The 8641-nt window shown below is 43.8% G+C and overlaps 1 pseudogene; it reads left to right on the top strand.

Annotated features, from left to right (window-relative positions):
- The first annotated feature begins 381 nt into the window (after nt 1-381).
- On the top strand, nt 382-2721 carry LOC136544150 (F-box/FBD/LRR-repeat protein At1g13570-like; annotated as a pseudogene).
- Nucleotides 2722-8641: the final 5920 nt, after the last annotated feature.

Here is an 8641-nt window from a genome sequence, read left to right as displayed (position 1 = left end):
AATGGAAGAGAAGGGAGGGAGGCGGCAATGGAGGGCCGGGCTGCCGGCGTTCGTGGCGTGACGGCCGGTTGGCGTGGGCGCGGGCAGCGGGACTGACAGCGTCAGTTTTATTCGGCTCTGCCGCGCCACGAATTAGAGCGCGGCAGTGCCGCGCCAAGATCGGTGGCGCGGCAGGCCCTGCCCCGTCAGCGGTCAATGATTCTGGGGGTCGCCGCCACGTCAACCCTCTGTCGCGCCACCATGCATGGCGCGACACAGACATTTGGCCGCGACAGGGCAATAGGCGCGGCAAAAAATGTTAGTTAAAAAAACGATTATGTTAGATTTAAAATTAGTTTCACAAAGTGTTAAAATTAAAAAAAATATCCAGAACGACGGCACCGCATAACACACATTGCCGACGAAATGGCTGATTCCTCGGCCATGCCGGTGGGTGCGGTGGACGCCGACGCTCTGCTCTCCCTGCCCCAGGAGGTCCTCGACGAGATCCTCGCCCGCCTCGACCTCCGCGACGCCGTCCACACCTCCGCACTCTGCCGCGCCTGGCGCTGCCGCTGGGAGACGCTCCCCTCCATCGACATCTACATCCCCTCCGAGATCCTCGCCCGCCTCGACCTCCGCGACGCCGTCCACACCTCCGCACTCTGCCGCGCCTGGCGCTGCCGCTGGGAGACGCTCCCCTCCATCGACATCTACATCCCCTCCGGCAAGCAGGCGCTCTGGACCGTTGACTGCGTCCTCCCCCGCTGCTCCGGCCACGTCCAGCGATTCCACGTGTCCCTCGACGAGCTCTCCGCCCACCGCCTAGACGACTGGCTCCTCGTCCTCTCCCGCCGCGGCGGCGTCGAGGATCTCTACCTCAGGCCGGAACCACCCTACGAGTTCGTCTCCCTTCATTCCACCGTCTTCTCTTGGCGCCGCCTCATCTCCGTCGACCTCTTCGCCTGACACATACCGCCGCTACCCCCGGACTTCGAGGGCTTTCCGGTCCTTAAAGTGCTGAGCCTTGTCAATGTGAATTTCCAGCAGAACGGGGAGTACCAACTGGAGGAGATCATTGAGACATCCCCATTGCTTGAGAAGCTGATACTATCTGAAGTCGACATCGGTGGAGACGACTTTATTGAATGGGAGATCCGGGCGCCCAATCTTCGTCACATAACAATTTGCTCAAGTATCGATTATGGCTGGAATTTTGCAGAGCTGTCATGCCTGCACTCTGCTGTCATCAATTTGTGGGAGTATGTTAGTAACCGAGATTTCGCCAATTTTCTTGTTGGGCTCGTTCAAGTCAGGGAGCTTAGTCTCTACATGTTTTATGCACCGGTATATGCTGTTCTTCCCAAGTATTCATTTTATCTCTTCCAAATCTCTAGTTTGGCAGGATCGAAATAGAAGCTGACTAAAATGACTTATACTACCTGACAATGGGAAGTGATTGGACACTAATGAGGCGATACACCTCATAAAGGCTGGGCATATTCGCAAGAAGTTCGTGTCTTAGTGCCTAATTGTGTTGCTTGTGTTAGTCACTTAGTTGTACTATTACTTTTGTGTATACTTGAGGTTGATGTACTATTCCTGGAAATGGGAAATGGTTTTCCACCAGTATTTGAAGAAAAATTATGCATATTTTATTGGCGTCGCTAATTCACTATTCTTTCAGCTGTAGTCTAATTTAGGACTCTTGAGCTACTGCATTTTAGTCCCTTCTGTGTTGCTACTTAAACTTATATTTATGGTTGTTGAAGTGTAGTGAACCTTTAGAAAACTTATAAATCAATCATATATTCTTTAAAAAAGGGCTTGCCTCTGTTTGCACGTGTGCTGTGGCCCAGTCATATTGTTCTTTAGGTGTAATAAGTGGCCTAAAAAATTAAACACTATGAAAGATTTCTTTCAAACAGAAACCATGTTTGATTGTATCCAATAGTACTTCACTTCAGTGGCCTGTGCCCACTTCCTAGAAAATAAGTGAAACTCATCCATGATTTCTGATTGTTGTCCTTTATTCCAGCTTCAGTGTTCTGATATTATTTTCTTTCCTTTTCTTTTTCCAGGTAAATGGGATTATATACTGGAGACCCTTCCATGCACCTTTGACAACTTGAAGAGCCTGAAATTGTTCATGGACTTCTGTGAATTACCCTCCATTTTGTCAGTGTTTTGCTTACTAAAGAGTATGCCGAATCTTGAAGAACTTAAGATAAAGGTAATGCTGAATACTACCTTTCAGACATTCTTACCTACATTGTTTGAACTTAGATGGTTGCCTTGCTGCTTTCGACTAACTACCCTGTGCTACATCCAATTGTGAAGATCTACAATGGCGAAGTGCAGGAAATTGAGCTAAATGGAGAGTTCCTAAATGCACATTGGGCAGATGGCATGTGTGCCAATCTTGAAATTCTGGAGATGACTGGTATCAATTGGCTTCCAAATGAAATATCTTTTATGAAGCTTATTCTTTCCAAAGCTAGGCTTCTTCGTACGTTATGCATCAGTCATCATGATGATTGCTCAGTGTCTCATGTGGATCCACTGCATGAGCTAGTAACATGTGGAAAAGCTTCAGCTCAAGCTTAGGTTCTGTTTAAAGGTAAGAAATTTCATTTTACTTTGCACAATTCCATATTTTGTGTTTTGTTTGAGCCAAATGGATTTCCGTGTCTCATATTCCGTTTTCTGAAAGTTAGCAGTGCTCACATTATATACTTTTAACTATAGTACAAGCAAGAGTGATTAGTTAACCCAGGAGTTTTCTGCTGAAGAAATGTGAATGATAATTTAATAACAGACTTGTGCTGAAGTTTTTTTGCCCTCCATGAATAACCTGACCATGGTTGCAATGCAAGATAAGATATTCTTGCCGAAATGTCTCAGCTATTTTCCTTTTTTGTCTGACCGATTGAGCTTCTAATTATTCCTTCACTTTGCTTCAATAATCAATATAATCCTTTTCATTGTGTATACATTCAACATAGGGAGGTAAAATTCAAACTATATTATTATTTTTCTCTCGAAGTCTTCTTTTATCTGAATGCTCACCAATTGCTCGCTTTCATATTAGATTAGGTTATATTGACTTTCCATCAAGGCCTGCTTTCCATATTGGAGTGGGTTCAATCTGAATGATGGTGTGAGGAAATGGAAAAATATTGCGAGGATGTAAGGAAAATGGACCATTGGCCCATTTACTTTGGATTTTGGTGTTTGATGACCAACACAACCAAATTGGACTAATGAATTTGCAAGTGATTGTTTTGTAGTTCAATAGGATGCAAGACGTGACTTGGACAAAGGCGACGTGATGATCCGATGATCAACACCTCAAGCAAGACCTTAGAGGCACAAGAGAAGACCCAAGATATCAAGCAAAGTCCAAGCATGAAGATAGGAACCAAGCCGCACGTAAGATCGTGAAGAAACGAGCTCACAGAAGCGACCGGACGCTGGACCAGACGCTGGACGAAAAGCGACCAGACGCTCCGATCAGAGGCTTGGCAACAGCAGCAGCGACCGGACGCTGGCGGTAAACCGACCGGACGCAGGACAGCAGCGTCCGATCGAGTACAGAGAGGTTCCAGAGCGGCGAACTTACGACCAGACGCGTCCGGTGGCAAGTGACCGGACGCTGGCAGCGGCCGATCAGTTGTTCGCGGCTCCAACGGTCGGGACGACCGAACGCGTCCGATTAGGACGACTCCAGCGTCCGGTCAGTAGCAGAAAAACAGGATTTCGTCCCCAACGACTACTTTCTCAGTGGGGCTTATAAATACAACCCCCAACCGGCCAAATGAGAAGTGTGGAGCTGAGGAAACATATCAAGGGTGTTGATACACCATTTTAGTGATCTCCACTTGCATAGTGCTTAGTGATTCATTAGGTGATTAGCGTAGGTGCTTTGCGAAGTGCTTAGGTTGATTAGACCACCGCTTATGCGATTGCTCTAGGTTTAGGCCTAGTGTTTAGTGAGGTTTGCATACCTCTTACCACTCGGTGCTTGCGCGGACCATTGTTGTACATCGGAGGGGCTTGTAGTCTTGCGAGATCACACCAACCGCGTTTGTGGCGTGGTCGCCACCGTGTACCGGAGGGAACAAGGCCCGCGGCGGTTCGGCCGGAAGCTTGATAGTGAAGACGGCGGGGAGCATCCGGGAGAGGCTTGCCGGAAGGCACGTCGGAGACCCATTTGCGCGTGGGGAAGGCCCGAGGCTATCAACGGAGTTACCCGACCGGAAGCTTGGCCCTTGCGAGGGATTCCTTGCGAGGGGCTCCAACGAGGACTAGGGGAAAGCTTACGCTTCTCGATACCTCGGTAAAAATACCGGAGTCGTTGACGGGAGTTTGCATAACCTTGCTCTCTAGCTTCCGCATTTACATTGATTGCATCACTATTTTTGCGGTAGAGATAGCAATACACTAGCAAAACCGTAGTTGCACATTTAGATAGTTTATCTTTTGCATAGGTTTTGCTAGGGTTAGAAAAAGATGCCATAGTTTAGAAGTTAAATTTTAAGTTGCTTAATTCACCCCCCTCTTAGGCGTCACGGTCCCCCTTCAGAGGACAAGGGAACATTTTGTGTGCTTTGTTTCTATAACTTCTATTTCCAATCTGTGTGGATAAAACATTTCATTAAAGGAGCCCAATGGTGCAAGGGAAATCAGATTCAGGGATTCATACTTAGCATAATGCATCTAAATTCTGGATGCTACTCACTGTGTAGAAATGCTGTGGCAATCTGTACGTTTTATTTCATGTCTGCTTTATGTTGCTGTGATGATGTACAATTAAACCGTTCGTCTTTGATCATGCAGGTGCAGCAGAAAATCATTAGATGGATGGCGTCTTCTGTTCATTAGTAGAATTGTTCACTTGAATGAGATGGTGCTCCCTTTTTCATTTGTCTTGAATTAGTGTGGACTTCAGAATTTCAGATGTGAAAGATGCAGAAAGTAGCATGTCCAATGAACTTTCGTAGTTTTTTTTTATATTTTATTCGGAACAAATTGATGTGAAGGTTGTCGCGCTCACACTGCTGTTTTGTATGAGATTCGAGACAGTTCTATGTTATTGTAGTACTATGCTGTTACAGACTTGGTCTGAGTTTGCTTAGTCGAGCACCATACTAGCCCATGTGCGGTCACTGCAGGAATTCTGAAGAGGCAGCCTGTGTAATTTCATCAGACAACTGAAGCTGAAAGCCAGTCTTGAGGCTGTCAGCCAAGCCTCACCGACTTGGCGACTTCTCCAGGTGGTATTGATCTATCTATTCTATCATCTGACAACCTATCTTCAGTATACTCATTCCAGCGCCTAAGTGGGCTTAGCTTTCATTTTCAGACGTTAAACTGTATTCAGACTTGCACTAAGTTAATCGCTGCGCCATGTATTTGGGTTGGTGTCTCCAGGCTGGCTCTGTAAATAGGATATCAAACAGATGAATTCCTGAACGCTGAACTCGAGTAGCAGTAGTTGCAGCTTCGCCTCCATGACAAACTCCTCTGTACTGTGACTCAGTTATCTGCATCCAGTGAAATTGGCTACTGCTTTATTGATTCCACCTATGTTATTTGTTTTTCCCCTTTAAACTGTCCACAATCTTGCTCAAGCCTTACGCGAGACTGCGAGAGCATTTCCAGCCAAGCTCAAGTAGTACACTTTACAATCATCCTTGTGATATATATTTTTTTTTTGCCCGCAATCCTTGTGATATATTAGCGTTGTTTTTTTTTTAAAAAAAAAGTTACGACTTTCATCAATTTTTCTGCAAGTTGAAGCCAAATCCAAAAATAGACTAATCACAGTTTCACTCTGCCAAAGGTAAACCGTTTATTGAGAGAGATCGAACTGTAGGAAAAATTTGAGGTACTTAGAAAAGGTCAACATACTAAATGGGTGGTGCCACTACGAAAAAGTGTGTGATCAGTACCATTTTTTTTCTTTTTTATATGAAATAAATAAGAGTTCGGGGCAAATGTTTGCTTGGTTGCAGTAGATTGAAAAGCAACGGAAGTCATCTTGATGGTCGCTTGCATGTGGCCTGGTCGGTTCAACGTGTTCACACTAACGTTAAGTTTTTATGTCTCGCCCTAGACATATAAGACTGCAAAGCCTTGCACAAACCAATTATCTAATAGTGTCTAGATGCTATTTTCTTTATTTGGACATGTTTTAGCCCCAGGTTGTCTAACTGGACTTTTTTTTTATGAGTGAGAATAGTGGTGGTTAGCATTTCCATTTTAATGACGAAGCTCTGCGAGACAGTGATATGTGTTTTCTGTTGTGGCATATAGCAATAGATGTTCTTCTTGGTGCAACACAGTTTTGTCGGTTCATGTTAACTCATGTTCATTTTTACCTTTTTCGAAGGTTACTGATGATATTCTGATCATGCTTTATCCTTGCAGGATGGTTGTGAATGATTTCATTTCATCAAAGTAAGTTTCTATGCTATTCCTACATGATACAAAGTGTTGTACTGTTTTTATTGACCAGGACATCTTGCATTTGTTGGACCTACCTTTTAGTTAGGCTAATTTCCTTTTGGTTGGGATTTCCCTCCGTTGTCATGAGTTATTTTCCTTGGTTAATAATACTTGTTGTTTTGCCGATATTTGCAGGTTCATTAATTTTCTTTTTACCTCATAAAGGAAAATAAAATCGTTAGGTGGTATACTATAGCTATTTGTTTATTAGAATTCCTTCTAATGACATGCATTATGTTATCATTTCCAATTGGAGGATCCCTTAATCCGCCATATTAGCATTTCTTTGTATGTGAACTGTGCACCTCACGAAGCTAACTCATGTTACATGGAGTGAATAAAATAAAGTCAAGAGCAAGGCTCCAAGGCACTTTGTGAATCTTCATTTGGCTATAAAATGTGATAAAGATATAATTAGATTTGCAGCTAATTTCCCCTACTTCCGTTCACCAGTTCTGATCAGGAATTATAAATTCTCACTTGGAAGTACCTAAAGATCTGCCACATGAGGCTGGTAAGGTACTTGTGTTACTAATAGTGTTACAAAATACAAAATTTTCTCACAGGGATAATGATGGGGTATTCAGATCCTTCACTAGGGAAAATTGGTTTTGTAGCATCGAAAGGTTGCGATCTCTGTAAAATACCATTGAAAGATTTCAGCTCCGTAAAATACCACTGAAAGTTGGCACCGTGAACTGAAACTACCACTCCGTCACTTTTTAGCAGCTGAGCCGTTAAATGAGACCAAAATACCCCTCAAACCAGCAGAACGTGAACGCATGACCCCAGAACATCAGAAGACATCACTCTGGTCTTATAAGACCCATATTAATAGGTCCATCTAGCCACCAAAACAGAGAAATAAGCACATATTAATAGGTTCATCCAGCACCATTTTAACCATTTAACACATACACAAGCACAACCATTCCAGCACATTAGAATTGCCATTGCACATCCATAGTTTAACACATGCACCCAACACTTAAAACAAATCTGCTAGCACACAAAGGTGTAATAACACGAACACTAACTAGAAAATAACAGTGGCACCACACATGGCCTTTACTCTTACAAATGCAATGCCTAGCTTATGATAAGTCGCCTCGCAATACCACCTGGTGAAATTTCTGCCGCTGCCCTAGTCCTTGTTGTAGGCCCTAGACTGAGAGGACTAGAAGTAGAAGCTATCATCATTCTCGTTGTTGGCCTTGGACTAACCGGTGTTTGTGTGACTAAGGAAGTAGAGGTTGTTGTAGATGCCGCCTTAGATTTTTTAGGAGCTTTGTTGGAGTTTGAAGTAGTTGGTTTTTCTTTCCTTTTTCCTACACAGCAGCAAGATAAACAAGCTTTGCTGGCCTCCTTTCCCCTCACTTGGCTGGTGCTAGCACAAGTATGGCTAGAACCAATTGACACAACCTGAAAATAACAGAAGACATGAGAACTGAATTTAGTGTTCAAATATAGCGAGAATGTGAAAAATAATACATGGTGTACTATCTGAAATTATGGACAGAACATGGAAAAAACAATTAGTATACCATGAAAGTGGGGCAACCAAGAAGTTTCTTTGCATGAACTTTCCATCCACACTCTGAATCTACACATCTTGCCCTATATCTTGATTTATCACTATGCTCTACAACTGTTTGGAACTCCCTTTTTATGGCATATTGCTTAATCATCAATATGAATGCCTTTTTGTCACTAAATGTTGAACCTTCCTTTATATCCGGGTTGTCTCTATCATATGTAGTGAGTGCAACATATGGAGCATCTCGTAACATGGTGGCTTCATCACTTGGCACAGCCTCAGGATCTATAGCTTCAGTTACATTCTTTCTGCTCTCCATTTTCTTCTTTTCTTGCTGCACTTTCTCATTACTTCCTACTTCAGGTACCTTCCTAAAATACCTCCATTCTTCATCAGCTCCAACTGGATCATCTCCCTCATGGTCAACACCCGACTCCATATATTGGTCACCTTCCTCCTCCTCCACTCTAGAAGGACCAGCAGCTGTAGCACCAAGTTGAGGTTCCATGGCCCATTCTAGACCATTTAGTTCTGCACTCACATGCATACCCTGAAACATTGCTGTGACCTGAAGCTATAGGTTATTCTCTTCATCTGTCACTTGTCTTTCATTCT

The sequence above is a fragment of the Miscanthus floridulus genome, chromosome 3 (genome assembly GCF_019320115.1).
Source record: "Miscanthus floridulus cultivar M001 chromosome 3, ASM1932011v1, whole genome shotgun sequence".
NCBI classification, from domain to species: domain Eukaryota; kingdom Viridiplantae; phylum Streptophyta; class Magnoliopsida; order Poales; family Poaceae; genus Miscanthus; species Miscanthus floridulus.
Note: the sequence above shows the minus strand (reverse complement) of the source record. Positions and strands in the feature narration are given on the sequence as shown.